The sequence below is a fragment of the Micropterus dolomieu genome, linkage group LG04 (assembly GCF_021292245.1).
Source record: "Micropterus dolomieu isolate WLL.071019.BEF.003 ecotype Adirondacks linkage group LG04, ASM2129224v1, whole genome shotgun sequence".
Classification (NCBI taxonomy): domain Eukaryota; kingdom Metazoa; phylum Chordata; class Actinopteri; order Centrarchiformes; family Centrarchidae; genus Micropterus; species Micropterus dolomieu.
The window spans coordinates 11,431,927-11,458,862 of NC_060153.1; the positions used below are offsets into that span (position 1 = coordinate 11,431,927).

Genomic DNA, 26,936 nt, shown 5'->3' on the forward strand with positions numbered 1-26,936 from the left:
GTTTCTCTGTCTCACAGTCTTTTAGTCCACCTGTCTCTCTGTCTCACAGTCCGTCTCACAGTCTTATAGTCCACCTTTCTCTCTGTCTCACAGTCCGTCTCACAGTCTTTTAGTCCACCTTTCTCTCTGTCTCAGTCAGTCTCACAGACTTTTAGTCCACCTGTTTCTCTGTCTCACAGTCTTATAGTCCACCTGTTTCTCTATCTCACAGTCCGTCTCACAGTCTTATAGTCCACGTTTCTCTCTATCTCATAGTCAGTCTCAGTCTCATAGTCCACCTGTTTCTCTGTCTCACAGTCCATCTCACAGTCTTTTAGTCCACCTTTCTCTCTGTCTCACAGTCCGTCTCACAGTCTTATAGTGCACCTGTGTCTTTGTCTCACAGTCAGTCTCACAGTCTTCATCTATACTACCAATACTACTGCTACTACTACAACCACTACTACTACTACTACTACTATTAGTACTATTAATAGTGCAGTAGTTACTACCACAGCTGCTAATACCCCTACCATTATTAATATTTCTTGTACTACTACCACCACCACTACTGCACTAACTACTACTACTACCACCTGGTACTACTACTATCATTACTACTATTAGTACTGTTAGTAATGCAGTAGTTACGACAACTGCTAATACTCCTACGACTAATAATACTTCTTGTACTACTAGCACCACTACAACTGCGCTCACTACTACTACTACTTCTACCACTACTACTACAACAACTTGGTACTAATACTACTACTACAACTTGGTACTACTATTACTACTACTACTACTTCTTTAGAATGTAGGCACTCAGCTGATTGAGATGATGTAATCAGGTCAGTTTGATTGACAGACACACAAACACACACAGAGAGACACAAACAGACATGCACGCACCGACACAAGCGCACACACAAACAACACAAACACACACACACACACACACACACACACACACACACACACACACACAAATTACAAAATAAAAGCCCTACTGGGTTAAACTTAGTCAGGTTGAAAAAGGCTTCTCAATAGTTTTCCGGACCCAAATTCTTCCAAATTAAAACCACAGACAGTTAAAGCATCTTAACAGGGAATTCAGGATGAGGCTGATTTTTCAAGATAAAATCCCTCGATGGTGACAAGATGTCCTATTGTTTGTGTTATGTCCTATCTGACCTAATGTCTCCTCTGCACCTCTGTCGGCTTCCCAGCCAGCTAACCGCCAGCATGATAGCCAGCAGTCTGTTAGCATCTAGACTGCCAGCCACCAGCCTTCATCTCGGCTTGCTGGCAACCAGCCTGCACTCAGGCCTTCTAGCAACCAGTCTGCAGTCAGACACAATAAATGTAGTAAAGTCAGATCAGTGTGCGGTAGTTTGTTTTTTGACTTTTCATAGACTCATCCTGCTATCTAGCAGCATCTGACTGTTGTTGCTGTGCTCAGGGAATTTCTTGTTTCACTGATTATTCGTGTGTCTGTGCTTGGTATAATGTAACAAATACAATGGATTTTTGGATTTCACCAACATCACAACCTTGAAAGGATTTTTCACAATGCAATCACAACCAAAACTAAAAGAGGCAGAAATCCATGACTTAAATGTCCTTGTTAACTACCACCTTATAGCACAGTAAAGTTGTTTATTGGTGTTGTACATTCTTGGAATTAATCTTCGATACCTGAAGAACCAGAGATGCTGCATTCAAGAACTGTGCAGACATCTGCATCTGATTACTGGAAGAGGAAAGATGAGTTTGCAAGTTTGTCAGGGTGGATCATATTGCTGCAAATCTGTACACTACAAGACACACCAAATAGTCTGTGTCTGTACCTGGTCCAGAACAAGTGATCAAACAGACAAATGAACAGGCCATGTTATGCAAGTTATGTTCTGATGAACAACCAATGTCCTGAGTGAATGGTCAAATAGCTTAAACAAAGGCTGTCCATGAATTGATTTGGCTCTTTAGGGGAGCGTTGTGTCAATTTACCCAGTGTTTAAAAGGATAATCAGTTAGTTAGTATACTTTATTGTCCCAGGGGGAAAATTCTTTTTCACAGCACATCCTAAGGAAGGCACATATCATCACTCACCAGTGACAGCTAGAAATATATAAAATACAACCAAGCGGGAAGCTTCTGGTCTGAGATGTGAATCCAATGCGCAAGTCCCTTAAACCTGCATTCTAACGAACGGCCAGAAGGGGATGAATCTACTGGTTGCAAAAAGAAGTCTGTGTCCATTAGAAATAATGGTAAAATGACCCTACTTCTCAGCTGATTTATTACCTCAGTAAACACTTTCATAATGAGATTATGGTCTCAATCGCTAATTTCAAGTCTTCTTCAATACAACATAATGTTCACTTTAAATTATGGTCCCATTTAGAGGAAAATAGACCAGATTATACTTCAGATTATCTATAATTGACACAATTGATGGTTTTGCTCACAGCCAAATAAGCAAGCAACACGCCAAAAGAAAGAAAAGATCATGACTGTTTTCTTTCCTTTCTTATGTGCCTATACGTGCTTGTAAGCCTAGCCCATGCATGATTTTGCGTGAACAGCCCCTGCACACCGGCTTCTTCCACAAGCATGTTTGTCACTATTGGAAGTTTATCACCACAAGCTTAGCTTTCTGTTGGTTTCATTTTCTGATATCCTTTACATCACTTGTCACTGATCGATTACTGCGTTCTATCATATCAATTAAATTTTTTTTGTGGAGCAGAAGCGCATCAGCTGATTTTACTCAGAGCCTTCAGACGCTTATCAGATGTAGTCTGTGTGATCGGCTGGATGTGCAGGCTTTCTTTTCCTCTGCTTGCTTGCTTGAGTCTTTAGTGTAGTTTAGTGACTTGTTTAAGCTGACTCGTTACTCATTTTCTACTTCTTACTGTCATTTTGGAGAAGGTTTGCCACTCACTACTAAAGGAAAAAACACTTGCAGGGTTATTTCAATTCAGTTCTTCGAGATTTATTGACAAACGTATCAAAAACTGAACTTATATTCCTTTTCCACAACTCACAGTAGTCACCAAACTATTCCACTCCTCCTCTCTTATTCAAATACAAAAACACCTCCCAAGCTGTCGTACTTCCTCTAATTGTACACGTGTGGATGACCTAATTAGGATCTGATATAATTTCTCAATATTTTTATATAACAGTTAGGTTAAACAATAAAAAAGAAAAGAAAACAGACTGCATTGCTTGTACACAACAACAATAAAATAAAACAATACCAATCAACTACTATGGCTTCTATCATTTTAAAAGGTACTTGTTTTGGTACTGGCATCATAAAATTTTACGATACCCAGCCCTAATCACCACACATCAGTTGCAGACAGAAATACATGAAACACAACAGCAACAACAGGCAAAAACAACAAGGAAAACAAGACTTGTCATTCTGACCTGTACCTGAGCTCAGAGTGCAGTTCAGTGAAGTGGCAATTGGGTGGATGTGTGAAGTCTGTGCTACTGTATTTACAATGCGTGTGATGGCCTTACAGTTGATCTCTGAGGGGTTGGGTGTGGAGAGACATATAAGAGTGGTTATATGTGAGAAGACTAAGAATGGCAGTGTCGGCAGAGTATTTGAGGTAGGTGGAGGTCTTCCTTCTTTTTCAGCTCATCTATTCCTTAATGGCATAGTTACCGCATGCTATTAATCAAATGCATAACTAATGTAATACTCATTCTAACAGTATACCAATAAAAACAAAGGCAGAGAACAAGTGTAGGCAAGGTGGAAACATAGAGCAGTCAAAACCATAGAAAGACTGCAATATAATAATATTATTTTTAATTTAATTTATGTTAATTTTTTAAAACTTAAATTCCTCTAGTTCAATGAACCATTGTTTAATGTGGAGCATGTGACAACATCAGTCCCTATGCTCTTCTAATTAGATAATTGCCTTTGACATGATTTAATGTGAGGTCTTAGCAAATCTGTCCCTCAACTGGCACCAGATGCAGTCCTTAAATTTTAGAGCATGGTAAATGTTTAGCATGCTCCTTAAGAAAATATGCTCCAAAGAGGACAAATGACTTAGAAATGCTACCAGTTTTTCCTGCATAGAGAATTATGAGGAGGCTGCCTGATTTTTAATATCAATATTTTAATATAGTTTTATATCACCAGCAGGGATTTAAAAATGCCATTGCAAATTTCTATTGCTATGCGCCCGTACATGTGTGACTGAATGCCATCCTGTACAGCCAGGGCTGGACTAGGAAAAAAAATCAGCCAGGGCATTTTTGGCCCAGGTGGCCCAATACAATCAGTAGGACACCCCTCACCAATACACCATCCTTGCATATATAATATGTGTACTGTAATATTTCCCCAAAACCACTATAAAGCTGAAGTAAATGCTGTGGATAAGTGTGCCAGTGCAAGTTCATCAGTGTTCTTATTCGCATTTAACTGACTCCATGGTGATCAGAGGTGGCCCTGGGTACACAACTCATACTCAAGTACAAGTAATGTCAAAAATAAATAAATAACTCTTCTATAAGTCACAGTATCATTTCAAATAATTACTAGGTCCAGAATTGCTGGAATTCACTGTCAAATCTGTACAGTTTCAACAATAACATACTAGGAATGAGGAAATAGCATAGTGTTTATTCAATGAATGCATGGAGCATATCGGAATAAACATAGGGCACTTTGTTGCCTGTAGGTCATACAGTCCCATTTTTATCAACCTTCCGCCTAATAATCTTAATAATACTACCATGATACATATGGACCTAGGTCACACACAGCAGTGTGGGCTTAGCCAACTTGATGCTGACAAAATAACGTCACCTAGTCAGCCATTAGAATGGTTAGCCGATGTTGCGACTGCATTAGGTAACTTCAGCTACAAAAGCAATGCCAAATAGCTTATGCTGCTCTATTTCACATTGAGTGATCACCAGCAGTAGGTAACAGTCTCACTTTTTATGATAGCGTTACAATTATATTATTATCATTGACCCACAAACCCTACCTCCCTGCTGCCTCCCCACAAGTCCCTGTTGAGTTACTCAACGAAGGTTAAAATCAAGGGCAACTGGACTTGGTTGAAGATACTGGAAGACGTTTCGTCCCTCATCCAAAGGACTTCTTCAGTTCTGACTGGCAGGGAAACTCAGCTATTTAACCTCAGTGGGGTCGTTGGCCCGGGTCATCGATACCGCTGGTTCGTTAGTGTTCCTCGTTGCTGTAACGACAGTCGTTACAGTCGTTAAGACTACCTGTGGCCAAGACTGAACGACCATCGTTGGTATCTTCACCTGAGGCCAGTTGCCCTTGATTTTAACCGTTGGATAACTATGACCTGGATGACTGAGAATCTTCATAGACACCTGTTGAGTTACTGTGTGCTTTCCGCTTCACCTACACTCTCCTCCTGCCCACCGGGGAGGAGATCTACATCTGTGTATATAATACTAAATAATTTTACAAGATAGTCAGTATATCAGTATTTGATATTGTTAGCCTCAAACATAGCTTAACCATGTCACGTGATATACTTGCATTTTATCCAGGAATTCACATTAGCTACACTGCAAGAGGGCCACATGCCAACTGTAGCTTTTATGTTATATTTGATTTAATAAATAATAAACAAGGCACCCTTATTATTTTTAATAAAATATGCTTGATAATATGATAATTGTCATTTTATTCAACCATATAGTTATTAAAACTCTTAAAATATGTTGCTTGTAAAAAGTATTGATTTAACCCCCATTGGAAAAACTATGACCCATTTTGGGCCAGGAAAACCCTGGCTACTCAAGATCAAATAAATCATCTGGAAAATAAAGGAGATCCCTTGAAGAGCATATGTACACAAGAGTCCATGAGCTCATGGAGACTGACTTGCCCATTTGGCGTCATTTATGGGTTTGGTCCAAATAGGACTTTCTGCTGGCTTGCTTTGATTAGCGCAACCTGCCTTGAGCCTGGGAACTGCTGACTCTTTGTGGTCTCTTGTTATCTTGCTCCATCAAGTTGACATGAAGAAAGTGTAAAAATGTTGACACAGTGAAAATATAAACAAAGAGCAATGGAATCAACAGGAAGATGGATTCTTTTTCTCTCAACTTCACAACTCCAAGACCGGTTGTCTACCGTCCTTTTAAGTAGGGGCTTTTACATCCCAACCCTACACCCATTCATACTAATAACCCCCCCCACACACACACACGTGCACACACAATTCTAGCTGACAGTGCATCTGTGCAATTCTTGCTCTCCCTTGCCTTGTTGCAATTTCATAAAGAAAGATAGAGCCTCTCTGTTTCAAGAGAGGCTCTATGTGTCAAGTGAAAGTGTCATGAAAAAATCCCAGCAGGGAGACACTGCCTAAAATCATTGTGGCAGCTTCAAACATGTGTTTGTAACCGTGAAATGGAGCATAGAAAATAAATCAAAACACATGCTGGATGCTATTCTCACCAAATAAATGTAACAAACACCATGAAAGGCACTTTTGGTTGACTAGAAAAACATTGTATGTGGTATCTGCTGACGGAACACAACTTCATTAGCATGTCGTTCAATGACAGGTCACAAGAAATAGTTTCCCCCCTCTTTTCCCCGTCTATGTGCTGTGAATGCTGATCTCTGTCTCTCTCTGTGTCTTCCAGTGAATCTCTGAGCTTAGCTTTCATTAGTGGTAGGCCGTCTGTCTGAATGACCTGTTTGAGTTAAGGTGAGTAGCATCACATAGAGCCCAAGGCCAGTTCCACAAAAAATAAATTATTAAAGTAGGGAGGGAGGGAGCAGGACTCAACACTGAGCAGTCTCCACCATCAGTCCTCATTTTCTTTCTTTATGTCTCCACCTCTTGCTCACTGATACACACCTTCTTGCTAATACTTCCTTCAACGTCTTTCTATCCACTGGCTGGATTTAAGGAATCCCTTTCTTCCTCATTTCTGCACCTCCTCTAACACAGCCCCTCTACCCTCTTTCTGTATTTTCCCTGTCAAGTTTATTTAAGTACGATGCTCACCTTCCTTAAACTGATCATCATGAAATATGGAGGACGGGAGTTTTCAGATTTGGCCTTTGCAGAAACACAACATAGAGTCCAGCAGTATGTTTATCACCATATGATGTCCCGTATACCTATACAGTCAATATTTTATATGTAAATGTAATCACAATGATCACATGAACTTTGAAATTAAATAAATTCTCACGGTTCAATAGACAAAACAAATCAGTTAGGAATAGTACATTTGTTAGCAGCAACAGATATGACTCATGGCTATAGTAATATTATTTTAAACATGGTTCAAAGGAACAACAGCGCTGAAAGTAAAACAGTGCATGAGAATTTGCATGGGTTAGTCCGTAGCTTCTGACCTGCACATTATTACAAGCAAAGTCAGTAGTTTGCTGTGTCTCATCAACACATACCAACCATGACCAAATATTGATTTTCAATTTTAATTGAGTTATATCATAAAGTATTCTTATGACAGCCTTGAGGAGGAGGACTTTAAGGACATTAGATTTTGATTTCATGTACTCTTATTCATTTAATTAATTGCAAAAAGGATGCCACAAAAACAAAAATGTATGTGTACAGTAAAGACAACATATGTTAACTGTCATCAAACACACCAATCCCAGGATAATGGACAAATGCAACAATAAGTGCATTAGACTGGGTACAGTGCTGGATGACAGGATGTGTTCTGAACCAATGCAGATGCTATCACAAGAAAAGTACAATGTTTTTTTTTTGTTTTTTTTTTAATAGATTATTTACTTAAATGCGTGCTCAGGTCTGCTGACAATTTTTGTGCATATGTTTTTCAGAATAGGTTTTGCTTCAATTTTATTACCATCTGTGCCCCTTATATTTTAGGACATTGAGAACTGTTTACCTCACTGCCCAAGAAGGATAGAGAGAGGTAGCAAGGCTCCAATTATAGAGATGATTTAGAGTGGTAATGTCCTAAGTAGATGCTGCAATATGTTGAAATAACATATTAAAAAGTGTCAAATGAGATCAGTTGGTCTTGGTTGAAATCTGACAGTGGATATGATCATATCCAGTGATATTTTCTCTGTCGAAACAGCTCTGTATATATGGCCTTTCTATGAAAGACATATCACAGCAAGGCATTCTATCAATAAACTCTATTAAAGTAGTATGCATGTTTAAGCTTTCCTGTGGTTCAAGTGGGCAAACATTAAATGTACCTTAATACAGAGTACAATGAGTAACGATTATTTTTGTCTTCCTATGGAATTTGAAATAGGCTTGCTCATTTTCTAAATTTAGCCAGAGGCAGTGCCACAGTGACAGGATTCTAATTACATCCAAGAATTTACTAATCAACACAAAGTGGCTACAAAAGACACAAACGCTGCCATGGGTGATGATTGGAGATAGGCAATGACTACAAAAGTTTTCTATAGGCACTGTGTTTGGGAAAAGGTAAGTGGAAAATCTTCTTATTCCCAAATAACAATTCATATCAGCATGAGTATATACATATGGTAAGAGAAATCCCCTGGTAACTCTAAAATATTATTGCTGCAGCAAGTGAAGATGAAAGGCAGAAAAAGTAGCTAGATTTCAGATTTTTAGAGAACACGCACACCAACAAATGAAAACAAAAAGCACAAATAGTTCAGAGGACTACTCCTGGGTGGATCTAACATCGTATGGCTTCACAACATCAGAAAAACAGGCATACATCCTACTAACAGAGGACCCCACATGAACAGATGAGGAAGAAAATATGAGGCAAAGGAAAAGGGTTTGATAGAGAGAGTAAGAGAGAGAAAGATCCGAGACAGAAGCAGACAAAAGACAGATGAATGAGGTAAAGCTCTACAGAGCATGGTTGAGTATAGATCAGTTGATTGATTAGTGTCATTTTTGGGGTATAAGAGAATATGGATGAGTGCAGGCTCTGAGGCCATTTGGTAGTCAAATGTAATGCGATTACCATGACACACCAATATATTACTGCAATTAAAGCAGAAGTATTGGTATAGCCGGGGAAAGGACAAGAGTCAATTTCAATCAAGATGGGAGTTTAAACTATGCAGGCCTGTCTAGCAAATGTAACTTTGACAAATTGTGTGACAGTTTTCACAGACACAAGTGTAGAGATGTGAAAACTGTTAATCTAAGAGTTGTTAATGAGGACCGATGTTTGACAGTATTTTCTATAGGTGCCACTGTCAAAGCTGATAATTCTTTCAGCATCAAAAGACGTTATTAGATAGAATGAATTACTCAGGAAGCCTGTGCACTTGGACAACTCTTAAATACAGGAGATAAAACTGACCTATGATGAGTACTGTGGAGCTGAGGTATAAACAACAAGAGCAGTTAGCTAAGTCAGCACTCAGCACAGGCCTTGACGAGTACTGGTGTCATCCACACTGAGGTGGAAGAAAAGGATAAAAAGAGAAAGATTCGTCCAATTCAGGACCACTGGAGCATGGAAGAGTCTGAGGAGGCTGTATAGAACAGCTTACCATATGGTTGTTTGCATGACCGTATGTCTGTCAAAGAGAGCTAGAGAGAGAGAGAGAGATGTATCTAGGCCAGGGGTATTCAATTAGAATTCAAAGAGGTCCAGAGAAAATTTCCCGAGGCAAAGGTCCGGAACATAAAAATGCCTAACTTGCGTTATCATTCAGTACCATAACGTATAGCTGTATCAACATATGTTTTTAGTCAACAACGGATTATCTAATCAAATAATACTAGTCAGTTTTCACATCAAACTGGAGGGATAATAAATAACTACTCTAATAATAATTTATAAATTTAAGTAAACTAAAATAAAGTGCCTAATCTTTAGAAAAAATGAAATAAAAAGTGTAGCTTGAAGTGATGAAGTGTAGTCTTAACCAATTTTATAATAAACAATCAACACATCATAACAAATGAACAGCTGTAATGCCGCCTCTTCTCTTTTATTCCCTCTTACAGAGCATACCACTCCTACTTTCTCTCGTTTAGTGAGAAACGTGAGCTTCATCCAGCTAGCATTGGAGTTCTATGAGATATTCTGGTTTTGAACTGCCCGTGGGAGGAATGTACAGGTAAGAATCTGTACAGTCTTGATTAAAAACCATGTGAAATCTCTTTTCCCTTTCGGCTCCTCAATTTGTGTGTGTTTCCAAAACATCTCTGGTGAATCTCGCGGACTCGACTCGCAAGCATCACTAAAGGAAATAAAAATAAAAAAAAAATAAAAAATTAAAAAAACTCGCAAGCATCGGAATGCACAGATTTGATTGGCTGAGCAGAGTCACATGAGACAATTGGAGCACATGCAATTGGTCTGTGAGTTTCCTGGTCCGCTAAACCAGTACAGTAAATGATAGAAAAGCTGCGCGGGTTGAAATACAAAACGCTCCGTCATGAGGTAGTAAGTCTCAATAATAAATCGGCTGTAGGTCGGCGGTCCGGAGAGGACCGCAGTCCACCTATTAGTGACCTCTGATCTAGGAGTTGTAGGAGATAGTTCTAGGAGATGTTTGTACATTTGCAGTAGATATCAAACTGTTTTAAAATCAGTGAATTGAAGCTAAATGCTCTTGCAAGAAAAACAGTTTACCAAGTTGTTTTTGTTTCCACGTGTTCAGGGGATCGAGCTGAATCCCCTGGTATAGGCCACGGCCATTTCCGCCTAGACTTTTTTTCCCCCGCTAAATCGCGAAAACTGAGAAACTATTTTTAATTAACTCCTCTGAAGCCATAAGTCCGGTCGGCACAAAACTTTGCACGGACCATCGCTGGGTGAAGCTCATAAGTTAGTGCTCCCCAGATCCATACGCGAAAAACTGTTCCAATTATAAGCAAACAAATCGTGAAACTCGAAAAACAGGAAGTAATGTCATTTCTTAGGTTTGGAATGGCCGATCAACATGAAACTTTATGTGGCATGGCTTGCTGAGTGGCTGTGCAAAAGTTGGTGCAATTATCCCCTAGGTGGCACTATTTAACACAAAATATCTGTTCCTCTATATCAACAAGTTGCACTGACATGAAACTTGAGCCAAATTGTTCAAGATGTTCTCCTGACTGCAGGGACCAAACCTCACCCTAATATACCCATAGGTGGCGCTGTTATTGCAGATTAAAGACATAAAAAAAATCCCATTGATTTACATCCATTTTATATGCATTTTGAACAACAAGTATCGCACAGTTCATCGCACATTCATAAACCTTATATCTACGCGTTTAAAATTAATGGTCCCCAGATTGATACGCGAAAAATTGTTCAAATTATAAGCTAACAATTGTTTACGCAAAACAGGAAGTGATGTCGTATCCTAGGTTACAGATGTCTTAGCTCCATGGTATAACACTGAAACTCACAAATTAAAGCAAATATCGCGGAAACTTGAGAGGAATTGGCGTTCCACCAAACTGGAAAATTCTCGTTTCATTTGGCAAGATAGTCTTAAAACTTATAGGAAGGCCCTCCGTAATGCCAGAGCAGCGTACTACTCGTCATTAATAGAGGAAAATAGGTAGCCAGGCTGACAGAGAGTCACAGCTCTATTGAGCCAAGTATTCCCATAGCTCTCAGCAGTTACGACTTCATGAGCTTCTTTAATGATAAAATTCTAACTATTAGAAACAAAATTCACCAAGACCTGCCCTCAACTGGCACCAACTTACCTCTAAACTCAGGAACCTTAGAAGCAGCTGTAGAACCAGATATATGTTTAGACTGCTTTGCTTCCCTCAATCTTTACCAACTAACTTCAATAATTTCTTCATCTAAACCATCAACCTGCCTCTTAGACCCCATCCCGACTAGGTTGCTTAAAGATGTTTTACCCTTAGTCAGCACTTCTATACTAGATATGATCAATCTATCTTTATTAACAGGCTATGTACTATAGTACTTTAAAGTAGCGGTAAGTAAACCTCTTCTGAAAAAGCCCAAACTTGATCCGGATGTTTTAGCCAACTACAGACCGATATCTAACCTTCCATTTCTCTCTAAGGTTCTGGAGAAAGCCGTTGCTAAACAGCTGTGTGACTTTCTACAGAGCAATAGTTTATTTGAGGAATTTCAGTCAGGATTTAGAGCTCATCATAGCACAGAGACAGCACTGGTGAAAATTACTAACGACCTCCTTATTGCATCAGACAAAGGACTTGTCTCTGTACTGGTTTTATTAGATCTTAGTGCTGCATTTGATACCACTGACCATCAGATCCTATTGCAGAGACTGGAACCTTTCATTGGCATTAAAGGAACCGCTCTAAGCTGGTTTAAGTCCTATTTATCAGATCGATTTCAGTTTGTACATGTTAACGATGAGTCCTCCATGCATGCCAAAGTTAGTCATGGAGTTCCTCAAGGATCTGTCCTCGGACCAACCCTCTTCACTTTATATATGCTTCCTTTAGGCAATATTATCAGGAAATATTCCATAAGCTTTCATTGTTATGCAGATGATACTCCGTTATATCTATCAATCAAGCCAGATGAAACTCATCAGTTAGCTAAACTTCAAATGTGCCTTCAGGATGTTAAAACCTGGATGACCTGTAATTTTCTAATGTTAAACTCAGCTCTGTTTTAGCGATGAATTAGAGGCGTTAACGTGGAAGAGAGGAAACCCTGGTGTAACGGGGTAGGCCTGTATCGGCCTGATTCTGAGTGCAGTGATAGTGTGATGGGTGAGCACCTAGAGTGAGTGTATTGTGTGTTTGGTGGGTGTGGTTTTCACATGGGTTGATTGCATGGGGATGGGCTGATGGCAGACAAGTGGACAAGTGTGCTTGGGCGTGACCTCCAATCTGCAGTCATTTAACCGGCTACACACTAAGCTCAGTGAGTTTCTGCTAGTCTCCTGTGTGCAGGTACAGAGTTGTGATATGATTGTCTTCTTCCCTGGGTATATTTAATGTGTTATGTGGGCTGGTGGCAGTGTCTGTCGTGTGGAATGTTTGTAAATTGCTGTTATGTAAAAAATTTATCCTTGTCTCCTATGTGCAGTGTACGGGTGTGCTGAGGCTGCTGCTGAGATCCCAGATATTGTGGCACACAGTTGGGTCGCAGTCTGGGGAGTCGCATGGTGCAGAGCCACAGCTACTTAGTGGAGTTACCATAGGTCCCAGTAGCAGACCCGTCGTGTTGTTTGGCTTTGCCCCACGCAGGGAAACAAAGTTGAGCACACCCAGTCACAAAGAGCCTGATTCCCTTTTATTTAACTGACCCTGAGCCTCTCCCATTTGAAGTGACTTTTCGCTTTCTTAGCTTCAGCCTTGTTTTAACCCTTTTTATGTCTATTTCCTGAAATGCATGAATAAACTTGGAGGCTATATTTTGCACAGCTTGTTGGTGTTGTTGCCCACTTATTTTTTTAACCACTGGTTGGTCAATTCTGAACCAAAGAGGGGTGTTACACTACCTTTTTTGGAGGTGGTCTTTCAAATTATCGGCCCAGTATAAAGATTTGAACAGACATAGGATGGCCATCTCAAAAATAAATCTTCTTGGCAATCAATTTATACCCATTACTACATGGTCCAGAAAGTTTAAAGCGTCATCATACTGTTTGGGTGACCTTTCAGTCATAATCTTCATTGTAATTGCCATATAGACCTAACAACAGCGGTGCTGTGATTTTTTTTTTTTTTTTAAGATATCGAATATAGCTGTTTTGAATGTAGGACAGTTTGGACTGTTCTTTAATAGCTAAATTTCTATCCTAAGACAGGACTTCCGACTTGGAGCCTCAATACAGAAACACCCTAAGTTTTTAATGGGTGTCAACAAAAAACATTGATGTCTACTGGGTTAATCTTCAAGTAATATTTGACCTCAGTTCACCTTTTGAGGGAAGGTGATGGGTTTTACAGTGGCTGTTGGAAAGGGGCTATCATGGTTAAAAAATCAGTTTTCCAGATTCCAGAGTTTCTGTCTTGGCAGCTGTCCCTCTGGAGGGACTTTGAGAAACTCACAATTTCCATGACCTTGCCCATAGCTTCTGAGTAAAGTTGTCACAGCTGTGCTAATGATTTTCAATCTAAGTTGGTCCAACTCTAATTTGGTGTCTGTGTCTATGTCCTTTATGTCTCCCATACAAGCTAATATTGTTACTTTTGATGTGTGTGGTTCAGTATTTTAAGCTTTTATGACAAGCAGCATCACAGAAAAACAAAAAACACAGGTAACAGGCTGAGATGGATTTAAAATACAATTCAGACTTGAAGGTTTGTGTTTTTTTCTTAACAAAAGTTTAGTGTAATGATTTAGATTTTCTGGTTGCATGGTGAGCTAATAACTCTAGCTTTCTTTATAATACAATATCAAATACCTTCTCACTCAAATATATTGTTAGTTGTAACATTTTTGTCCATGTTATTATTTATTGATTTGGAGAGAGAGAGACGGGGAGATAGAGTGTGTGTGTCCAAACGTTGTGTCTAATCCCATACTGTGGCTTGCCCCAGTGGCCCTCTTCTCTTCTAGACTTAAATGGAACAGGTAGGGAGCCAGAGCCTCTCGGGGCCGGCCTCACACCTCACTGGTGCCCACACTTAAATTGGCTTCTTCTCCTGCTGTTCCACACCAGTAATTACCCTTACCCAGCCCCTGCCAGAACCAGGAGAAATACATGTAGACAAATAAACAAATAAATAGAAGGCCTGAGGGGCAGAGTCACAGTACTTTGCGTCCACTTGTTCAAACTGAGTTTAGATGTATGAAAATTGGTGGCGATGTAGGCATCACAGCTTTGTAAGAACATCTACACACACATATGCATGCACACATACACACATGCACATGGGGTTCCATATTCTGGGATTCTTTTCAAAATGTTATGAATAAAAAAATTTTTGGACTAAATTTAACAGTCGCTCCAGTTGGAAACACAATTGGCTGAAAGACCCCTATGGCATCTCAGTGTAGTAGTAACACTTTTTTTGTAAGCTGTGGTTTTAGGAAATGAACATGCAAGACTATGTGTCTTTGTGTGTCTATACAGCTGTCACGAGAGTAGTTTCAGAGATACCTATCCCAACAACTAAAGCCAGAATGACATGATGCCTCGTGTGTTCTCGTACTTTAGGTTGTCAACACCTCTCTCTCTCTCTCTCTCTCTCTCTCTCTCTCTCTCTCTCAGGCTATCCATTTTCTCCCTTCAGAGGGCGGCATTAACTTTGCAGACGCTGCTGACACCCTGTCAAAGGCTCTGAGATTACCTTTGTCACCTGCCTGTCTGTGACAGACCTGATGGCATGCATGACAAAGTTGAGAAAGAAAACAGTAACAAAGAGGCAAAGTGAGAAAAAAAAAAGTGATAGCTTCAAACGATTCACAACACAGGAAAAAAGTGGGACTTGCATCCAAATAATTCACATCTCAACAACTCTTTGAGTATAAATGAACAGATTAGGTTGTGCTATGTGGTATCAGACAGCCATGGTCATGTAGGTAACATAACATTAAAGGCTGTGTAATAAGTTATGTATTAAGGTATTTGATCACAAGCATTTAAATTCTAGTTTTGTCAAATTCCACTGATACATATTCAGATGTGTCTCCACAGCCTGTTGGGGGAACGAGAGAACTCTTGTCATTATTTTAATACTGTAGTCATAAACACAGGGGAGGAAGATGGCAATTACTGAGATTCAAAAACAACTCATATACACAAATTCTAACTAGGCCTGTGATACCCCAAGACATGTAAACACACAGCGCAGCTGGACGTAAATTATTTCAGTTCTCTCATCTTCAATTTTTAGTTTAAATCTCTTGCCTGAAACAATAACAGCAAGCCGGATAATCGTGTTTTAATCTGCCTTGTGTCCTGATGTCAGCAGATAATGATATTCATATTCATGGGTGTGTTGCACAGACAAAAAGCCTCCTCACTCAGGGTTTGCACCCAAGCCTCAAACCAATAATTCAGTGAGCTTGAGAAAGCTTGAAGGGAGAATCTGGCAGTGTTGCGGGGGATGGTGGGATGGGAGGGGGGATGCTATGCCAATTTGAACCACCCGAGCTTCACAATCTGCCCATCCAGATTGCTCTTTGGACCCACTTGCCTCTCAATTGGGAAATAATATATCGGGTGGGAGTGAAAGATTGGGGGTTACTATGTCCAAGATTATAAAACATTATACAAAGAGCAATCTGGTTAAATAAAATGATTAAAAGGCAAAAATGACTTAAACATGTGATGTTGTAAAAAAGAAACTACCACAAAATATATTACAATTTTTATCAGTTTTTATCGGTTTTATCAATAATGTGAAAAGTGGACAAATGGACAATGAGTCCAACACAACAATAAACAAAGCTAGTTTCATTTGCCTTTTGGTTAAGGTTTAAAAAAGATCATGATCTGGTTTAATAAAGAAAAAGTTTAAAGTGACTTTAAGCACAAGACACAATCTGTTTATTAGCATTTAACCAAAACCACAATCTTTCTCTAACTTTAATCATTTGTTGCCCACACCTAACCACAGACAGGACTTAAGATGAGCTGGTGTCGCAGTTTTCTTGCAACTCCGGTCGGTACATAAATGTAGTGCCTCATTCACTTCAAAAACATTCCGCCTGAACATAATCCAAAAAAACACAACACTTCACATCACAATATAACTGGGAACACAATTAAGTACGTTGTAGTCGTCATTATGCATACACAGATGAGATCTATGCACAGACGCATGAGATCTGTATACTACAAGACAGGATCCCCTAAAGCTATTGGAACCGAAAGGGACCTGTGCAAATTAGCAACATGTCTGCTGTTGGTGCCAAAAACATCATTCATGGCTTGTTAGCAAAGGAAAGGTCTATATTTTTAGCTCTAAAATTTCCATCACCTGATCAATAAAGCTGTGAGAGGCTGGAAAGCACCCAGAGATTTAAGCTTTCCCTTATTTTCCCAAATGCCTGTCCATGGACTTTCTTTTTGAAAGACCAGTGAGCGCTGACCATCACTGCACACCAATTCCACTGACTCCCAATGCATTTCTGCTCACAACAGGTGACTCCCCTTTTTGTATACAAAGTGTCCTAAATATATATATTTTTTCTGGGCAGCTGGAGGCAGGGGTAGTGAAGCTAATGCTGCAAAGATGCATTTGCCACTACACCTACAACAGTACGAAACGTCCAAAAGCTTGTGGCATAATTGTTTTTCAAATATACCAAACACATCAATTTGTGATATTTTCACTGGATGTGTTTCAACACATTGACTAGTATGAGAGAACCCAGAGTTTCGCATGTATTGTAGTCGATTGCATTTTATCTTCAAACATATATACTTTAATAGAATATTAGGAATTATGTGGTCCTGTTACAGAATATAGCAGTGATCATTTTGCACCTGAGTTTTGGTCTCATATTTTTCACAAAAATATACAGGACTCGAGAATGCACTCACTCTCGAGTCCTGCTCATTACTCGTTCTTTCAACTCATCGTGGAATAGCTTTATCTGTTGCTAATGGGGAGGGAGAGCGAGAATGAATGTGGGTGTGTGTGTTTCTATGTGTTAATGGGATCTTGACTGGTAATTGTCTGTCTACCTAACATGTGATGAGCATGACGTGGAAAACAACAAGCTTTCTCTTCCAGAACGATACCAACTGACATTGGGCAAGAGGCAGGGTACACCCAGGACAGGTCGTCAGGTTGTCAGTCACAGGGCTGACATATAGAGACAGCTAACCATTCACACTCACAGTCACACCTACGGACAACTGAGATGCCAGTTAATCTAACTGGCATGTTTTTGGACTGTGGGGGGAGAAGAAAACTGATGCAGGTGCAGGGAGAACATGTAAACTCCACACAGAAAGGCCTATATACATATCAGCTAGATAGTTTCTTAGATGCTTTCACCATTGGGTACTGTACAGGACATCCAAATGTAATCTTAAAATCTTAAATCTAAATACTTTGCAATCCACAGCCAATATTATGTTTGGACTTATCTGCTACGCAGCCCTAGATATGGATGAATGAAAAATACCTATTAACTTTTATTACTCAAGGACTTGTAGGCATGCAGTAGCGAATCATTTAAGAATAAATGGAAAGAACAAAAAAGACAATAAAAACAATAAGCAAGGAAACACAGGGGCTTGAACTCCCCTTGATGTGATTTATGATTTCTGAATGCTTTGCTTTAAACGCAGCAAAGAACCCGTTCTAAAAAAACAAATGGGTGAAGAATAAAGGCAGTACCTTCATGTTATAAAGCTCCTGTCAGTTTCGCTGAGGCTAACACATCTGATTTAGTAGCAAGCTCTCACCTCAGCCACTTGTCATGTTGTAAACAATCTCAGGGAGTGTGTATGGAGGCTAGCCTGTTGCCTGGGTTACAGTCTGCTGCAGAAGTTCAGGCCCACCAGGCTCATTAGTGATGCCAAGGTTGTCCACAGGTTGGCCAGGAGCTTTCAGAGTATCCTCTTCCCTCAGGGAGGGCCAGAAGGCACACTGGAGTGCATCCAAGGCTAGAACAAACACTCTCCTCACCCAGAAAGGAGGCGCTCTTCTCTTCTTGAGTCCTTTAGTCAGCCATCATCCAGCAGCAAGGATCCTCCTCACAAAAACAGTCCTCTGACGACCTTCTGCTCTTTTAGAATGTCACTCATTCGTTCACCTTTCTTGCTTGCCTAATTATTACTTCTCTATCAGCATGTGATCTCTTTTTGGTCCCCTCCATTGTCCTTTTGTTTCAGCTGACAGCCATTAAATATCAGAACACCTTCTACTGCTAATCACCCACATGGTAAAGCACTTCACTCACAAAGTCACACAGGGGGGTCTTGGGCATTACAATGGAGTCTCACCCCATGAAGAGCAAAATGGCCACATTCATTTTGAGAGAGGCCCTAAATTAGTCAAGTCACTTCCCCCAATTTCAACCAAGAGTGCATTCTCCCAACCCTGTTCATCCAATCCTACTCATAGCTACAACCGCCCTTCCTCTGGCAGTAAATGATTCTGCTTGAATCCCCGAGATGTATGGCTTGTGGTGGTGGGGCGGGCCATTTAGGCCATATTTCATGTATTTCAGCTGCCAGAAAAAAAAAATGTTGGTGGACATAGTCTATTATTTGAGTGTAGATGGAGCAGGCGTGCCTATTTAAATGTGGATTTTAAGTACTATAACTTACAACAGTTTCATTAAATGGTGAAATGAAAATGGAATTATTAGTTGCATTGTTTTGATAATAAATATGCATATACATACGTATATATTTAATATATACATATAAATTGAGATACAAAAGTGACATGTATACAGGGTATCCTTGACTTATGGCTTTTATTGTGGCAACACCTTAATGATAACATTCAGTGTACCACATTTAGACTAACTTACACTTCATGGCAGACATCTTTTAATTATTAGACACTATCTGTAACTTCAATTATATTTGCACTTGCGACACCAATCTATGTAATGTTTTCTAATACGAAGTAAAAATCGGATATTATTAGACTTATTGGGTAGGTTACTGTCAGTGTCGGCCAGGCTCCCAGACTTGTCCAGAACTGCCTGTACAATTGCGCCCCCCCACCACCACACCGTCCGTCTCTTTTCTCATTGCAGCACAGAGGCAGACACGGTCCTCTATCACTCTGACTTAGGTAGGACGGCTGGATCTATGGGCTGTAACAGGGTTGGTGGGGTGTATAGTTGAGAGCATGGCCAGACACATCTCCCTTAAGATCAATCACATTTCCCCTTTCTGTCCTTGAACCTCCCTCTCCTTCAGGTGCTTTCTTTCTCCTCTGTTCTATTTAAAGAGAAGGGGTATGTGATGGGAAAGTTTAACAGTAAAAGAAAGCACCTGGAACAGTCTGAGCTTTGGCTGCCGTGAAGTGCTTGTTTTTTTGTCAGCACCTTGATGGGATTGGAAAATGACTAAATCTCTCTGACTTTCTTTCTCTGTTTTTTTGTGTGCTTGTCTGTTTTTATGTGCATATTGAACAGGTGTGTTCATCATTCAACGACACTGGCTACATTTTCCCCTTGGTTGGTTTAAAACAAATACAGCAATTTTTTTTTTCTTTCAAATCCTGTTGCTGCATTAATTTCAGCTGGCTTGACATGGTTGTTATAACTCTTCTATTGACATGGTAGGTTCATTTGTGTTTTGTGTTGTGCGTTTACATGTGCGCATGTGCATGAAAGCAAGCGTGTCTGCTGTCAAGGGTTGCATCAGCAGCTTTGAGTGATCATTGTTGTGTCGACACACTTCACTCTGGCACTGCCACTCCAAAACCAAGGAGCCATAAAGCATGGCTGTCTGCCTCAGAGCACCCATCCATCCACAGGCACTCAACACTGCCTGAACCCTCTGATCTTTTACAGAAACCAAATGTGTGAGTGGCAGGGCTTACAACGCTAATGATAGTGTGGCTTGCATGGAATATAATACTGCACACACAAACACAGTCCCCGATATTTTTGACTCTCTTTACTGTGTTATTATGAGGAGCATAATGCAGTGTTGATGTTCACTTTATAACCACTGAAATTTTTTGCTTTTTTTTGTTTTTGTTTTTAATCTAGGATTCTCAGAATTTACTATTAAAATTTAAGTACTAAACATGGACTTTTGATTGTTTTGTCAAGTAATTAGTGGAGTTAAATTAATTTGGACTTGGAATTTGGATTTCTTCAATTTGAAATTAGCCTACAAACAAAAAAATGTTTAACAAGACTAGCTGCCTACAATCTTGCCTTAAATAGCAAAGTCACAACACCACAACCATGTCTGGCATTTTAAACTGGTCTATCTTATTCCATCTTAACAGCAAAATACACCAAATGTCAGTTGGTTGCCCTAAATAATGACACAACCTTATGGAAACATCCACTATGTCACCATTTTATACAATTAATGTATTTGCCAAACTGAAGATTAAAGGGACAGAATTAATCAATTAATTGCCACATTACCGTCAAATTGCTTATTATCAGCAATCAAACCACATTAACAATGTTACCGCCTTATCAATTGCTTACTTAAGTCTGTTACTTAAAGCTTAGTTACACGATTTTTAGCCCGATTTGCCACCCGGCGAACTTGCCTTGATCGGCGGTCGCCAGCCGTTACAATGACGCATCAAAAGGCTCCCCGACACATTTCTGACACATCGCCGACGTCTGCCAGATACCTAGCATGCCAAATATCTGGCGGAGTCAGCCGACTCCACATCCACATCCAGCCAATGAGAGCAGGCAGCTGGCAGAGCAGGCAGCTCACCGCAAAACACCTTTTACTCCCCTCAGCTCTCTCTGTAGCTCAGACAGTCCCTGAGTGTGCTAATCCATTCTTTCACACAGATTTTTGTCTTTATAATTGGTATCTTTATAAAAACAAACAGCTGTTTCGTGTGTAGGTTCGCGTCATTTCCCGTTTCACATTTCATGTGTGTTTTCTTGACAAAAACGTGGTTTGGAGACCAGCGTCGGGTGACGAAGTCGCTGTCAGCTCGTGTAGTGTGTGACCCCCTGTCACTGATCAGTCACGTAGTGTGAATGACTTCAAGACTCCTGTCACAAGACGGCAAGTTGTGTAGTGTGAACGGCACAGCCATCGGCCGACGCTGAATATCGTGTAGTCTGCACGAGCCTTAAGGTGCTTAGAATTCAGAATGCTCTACTTCACTTTACCCTCTACCACATTTAGTTAAAAGAAAAAAAGAAAAAAATTGCAAGCAAATTGAAATGCAGTCTTATTTTCAGAATGTATCTGGTCTGATTTGTAAGTTATTATTGATTTTCAGTCTGAAGTGGCACTGCATAGCTTCAATAAGCACACAATTCAAAGTAATAAAAAGGTTATCAAATCAATTTATGTCAACCTCTGATCGCTTAGACAGACAGATACTAATGTAAAAAAATGCACATTGACTTACCTATAGAAGGAACCAATGGAGGTAATCAGGATGCACACCAGAACATGAGGAGAGAGAAGGAGAAGTGTAAGATTACTATTTAGTTTAAAAATACTATTATCTCTGGTAATGGACCACTTGATGTACCAAACAACAAATCCTGACATTACATTCTGACATTAGGGGACATTAAAGTGAAAAGAGCCGATTTATGAACTGATATTTTGATTTTGAAAATTATTTGGATAGTAGACCTTTCCTGTCATAACTACACTTAGAACAGGCCGATACTGAAAGCTGTTCTGTATGTGGGTTATAATACCTTCCTTTAAATAAATTTCCTTTAAATTTCCCTAAATGGATTATGTTAATAAAATAGATTACAGTCTCAACAACTTATCATGTAAACACTTGCACATCAATAAATATTTGCTGCAGGAAGGTGTAACTTTTTCAGCCATCTGTAACAGAGAGACAAGCATGTGTATTTTACCTTACACATAATCTGCCATAATAACTTTCAATGTTGCATATTCACGTTACCAGCACTCTTTAATAATCCCCAAAGCTCCGAGGAAAACATGCCGTCTACGAAAACATTGACCTGCCAGTGACCTGCTGTTGAATGCATCTAATACTACATGACTGTCCACAACCAGGACTTGCAACTATAACTACAAGGTTTCACATTTGAAGAAGATAACTTTGTTTGGCAGGAAGCCGGGTTAGAGTACTCACGTTTATTTACATGTCCGGCCTGGTTTAATCATTTCCAACACGCTAACTAACTACAAACAAACAGCTCAGATATATTTTAGAATTTTAGAATACGTTAAGCTCTATAGTTTAACCCCCTCCACTGATAAACACGGCATTAGGTTTGTGGCTAATTTAGCATCAGCAGCGTTAGCTTTTGTAGGCGATGTTGGAGAATATTTTGAAGTGATGAACTAGGGAGAAATGAGAACTATTCGCTAGAACTTCCACACTGTTTCAGAAATAAATCTACAATCATGTCTGTCAGCAGTGTAACGTTAGCCTCCACCACTCAACTTCCATAACATTAAACATACTGCTCTGAGCCGGGAGAGGGCAGTGAAAAACGGGAGGGTTTGCAAGTCATGAATGTTTGCAGGTGAGGAGAAGCGATTGGGGCTACTTTTATTATTAATATTATTTAAGTCATGTAATTAACGTGACAAATGACCAACTCACCGCTAACCCATGCTGTTTCTACATGCTCTGGCAGACTCCGGTCAGCTGATTGTTTTCTTTTGCGTTTTTTGTGGTCAGGCAGTGTTGTTTACAGAGGAGCTGCAGATCGCCCTCTGGTGGGCAAACTATGAAACACTCATGACATCAGTGAAGGATCTGTCTCTCTTTTTCTTTGTCAATAGTCATGTATTGGCTGTTATAAACACCAATGCTGATTAATTGCAATTAGCTCATATCGGCCGAAAATATCGTTCAGCCAATATATCGGTCGGACTCTACTAGTTAGTAACAATTAATTTCCTATTAATAGGAGCAAGTACAATATTAGACTTTTACAAACACATTTAAGTAGGTGCCAAATATTGTCTAGATATCGTTATTGATAAAATTCCATAAAATATCCAGATATAATTTTTTTGTCAATATTGCACCCCCCTAACTGACTGATATGGTTTAAGGATTCCCAATGCTCCCTGTCAATGAAGCCATTCTGAGGTGTGTGGCAATTCTATTTTCTTGATATAAACTCTGAACAAATCCCAAACCACCAAAAAAGACAATACAGTAATCTACATTCATTCTTGTACAATATGTGCACACAGATGTATGTGTACTTCCACCATCAGATATCACAGGGGAATTACACAAACTCGCTTGGGAGAATAGCGATTTGAAATGAGGAAGTGGGAATGAAAAATGAGTCAGATGTGAGCATGAGAAAACATGGGTGTATTTGCTGAAGGACCGTGTTTCTATGTCTTGCTTGCTTTGGGTAAAATTCCTGAGTCCCATTGATTGAGCATTGTAATCCAGGTCAGAGCCCTAAACTGGCAGCCACAGAAGCTACCCAAGCAGTGAGCTGGCCAGGTTGAAATTGATCCTAACAGTCTCCTGAATCAAATAGTGTTCAAATCCTCTGTGCCATGCAGCATGCTGATACAATCTTCTGTTTGACCCCAGTGAGACCGTGAAAGAAAGAAAAGACAAAGAAAAAAAAGAGAGAGAAAACTTTCTTACTTGCTTCAGAAAGTACTTTAGCTTGCTGTATTGTCTGACAGGTTGCCTCAGCAACAGGCAACCAAGCATTTTTAATGTAAAGTTAATATTGTGAAGAAAAGTTCAGTACAGCTGCTTATTTGATATTGCACAACTGTGTGTAAAATAACTTAATCAGTTGACTGCCTACATTAGTTCAACCTTGCATAATTACTATAGCATTGTGACTCGTTATTATCCTACTTAAAGAAAGAAAATAACAAACATGCATGAGAGCAATTTGTTTGTAAGCCAGACTGTTTGTTTCAGTCTCTCAATATGGTGTTCCCTGCTAAACACAAGTGACTGTTCGGCAAATCCGGATTGTGTGGAAATAGAGCATATCTGACAGTCTACATTGAATCAATCACCGTTGCAAAGCAATTTATGCTGAGGTTTTGGTGTTGAGGAAAAATACCCAGTTGACTGAGCAAAGAGGGGAATTTTTGAGTTTAGAGATTTTGACATCATAATTTTAGGAGATATGTATTTGAAAGATTTATCACTGAAGTTTGTGCTGTTCAAGTTTATGTAAACCTCACACTGAAGGTTTATTGGAGTAGTTTAGTTGGAACACTTTAGATGTTTCTCATTCATTTAGATTTAATTTTACCTTAAAAAGTCAATTCTGAAAAACTGCAGAACTGTAGAATTTGGTATTAACTCTCATTGGGTTTGGTAGTATTAGCCATTGACATCTTAACTGACCATAGGAGCCTTTACTTAGTGAGCTTACTGAAGTTGCATCTCTACTTCTTTAAAGTTATTTTTCTGTTATTTAGTTTTTCTTTTTTAGTTTTAAAAATTTATGTTACATCAAAGATGTCTATGCATTGTGTTGCAGAGATATCTACTGAAGTTAGCATAGTAACAAGCTAGCCCCAGCCCACACTGACTCTACTACTACTTTGTACCTTTAGTGGCAATAGTCCTATAGTATAGAGATTTGTGCAAGCGGCGAGTTTGTTATGTTACACAACCGCTCTTAGCTTTTTTAGTCTAATAAATAAACAAAATAAACTCACAAACTGTCAAGGAAGGAAATATTCTTAGACGTATTTTTCCCATCAAACACAAACACAAAAAACCTGTTCTGGTACAAGCCCTAAATAAGATTTTGAACCTGAAAATGAGCATAATACAACCTCTTTAACTCTGTTGGTAGAGTGCGTGAACCCATGTACAAGGCTGAGTCCTTACTGTAGCTGCGTGTCACCCCTTATTTCTCTCCCTCCTTCCTCATTCTATCCACTTTCCAAACAAATAAAGGCAAAAAATACCAAAAAAAAGAAGGCTGTCTTGGGCCCCATTCTGGCAATGTTCATTGGGAGTCAGCTAATATGACTGATAACTTCGCTGGATAGCTAACTGAGATAACTAGCTAACAGGGCGAACAGCTGGTAGTGGCAGTTATAACCTGATATGTGATGTGCTGTATGAATTCGACAGGTGGAGAGTATTCTCAATTCATACACATTGTACCTTTAATCTCATTCGTAAAAACACCATTAACCCAAAACTTAACCCAAGCCTGAACCACAAAGCATCCGTGGCTATGTTTACTGTCCCAATCATTGAGCACCACAGACTCTTGTTCCAAGAAGTATGATTGTCCATGAGCTGGACAGATTATTTACTGTAAATAAATCTAAACCAGCAGCAAAAAAAATGCAACATCAACTGTCAAATTTGTTCATCCTGGCAGTAATATAGAGAAACCTCTCAAAAACCTCGAATTAGCTTCACTAAAACAGTTTATATAAATGCCGTTTCAATTCATGTCTTGCTTGTTGAAATGCTCTGTGTATTTTGTAATTGCAGAATTTTCAAAAGACCAAAATTCTATACCCAAAATAATGTGGACTCCAGAGACATTGCTTGCCATGATGTTCATGCTTCCATCTAGAATGATGCCAGAGACAACACATCTTTAATGAGAACACAAATGTGCTTGGTGTGGGAGAGGACACTGGCAGCCTCCTCCTGGGGCTTTGGGGCTCCTTTTCTTGGCAGCAACCTTGACTTTAAGTGAAAAGTCTCAAAATCCTTACATATCTTTACTACAACATTATAACATACAGGCAAATTGTTTTAAAATACAGTGAAAGGCTCAAAACTATATAGCAAACTACACTGTCTTAAAATCTATTTATGTGAAGGCCTTTGTTCTAGCCCAAGAGAAGGTCACATCTAACAAGACCATGTTCACCATGGCGACAACAGAGTAATCCCATCAGTGGGCATCAGCCTTATTGTATTTATCTACAGGGTTTTCAGCTCTGGAACACTCCACATTGATTGCTGTCCATGAGCAAACCCTGGTGTCACTGCAAGTAAAACTGTAATTTAACCTTCATGGTTGAGGAAAATGATGAAATGAAGAAACCATAAACTAAAATATCAGAGTCCAAATTGTTTATATTTTTTGTGCCTCGACATGATTTGCTTTTTCTTTGTGTGTATCAAAATGACTTTCTTGTACTTTAATTTAGGTTTCCCCGCAGGCAAAAGACACCTTAAGGATGACGGTTTTGCTGCATGCAATTATAATTGCCTAATAAAAATGCATGTGTTTATGATTATTAATATTTATTTGAGTGATCAGGAATTACTTTACTATTCATCTATTTTTCGCGCTGTTAGGGCTCAACGGGGCTGCTTGTTGTTATAGAGTGCAACCATGATTGGATAATAAAGGAGACATGTATTGCATGTCAGAAGATGTTAGTGACAGCAATTATTCTTTGACTGCAGCAATCCTATGCATTCATATT

General features: G+C 39.4%; 1 protein-coding gene across 3 annotated transcripts in view; it reads right to left on the reverse strand.

Annotated features, from left to right (window-relative positions):
* The window catches only part of ctnna2 (catenin (cadherin-associated protein), alpha 2), a 370,589-nt gene that overhangs the window by 183,943 nt on the left and 159,710 nt on the right, over positions 1 to 26,936 (reverse strand). Inside the window, exon 1 of one of the 3 annotated variants that reach the window (XM_046048452.1) lies at positions 23,128 to 23,146. The exons of the other annotated variants lie outside the window; for them this stretch is intronic. The gene's annotated coding sequence lies outside the window, so the exon portion shown is untranslated. Of the gene's footprint in view, positions 1 to 23,127; positions 23,147 to 26,936 lie in introns of those variants that run through there. 3 annotated transcript variants of the gene reach the window in all.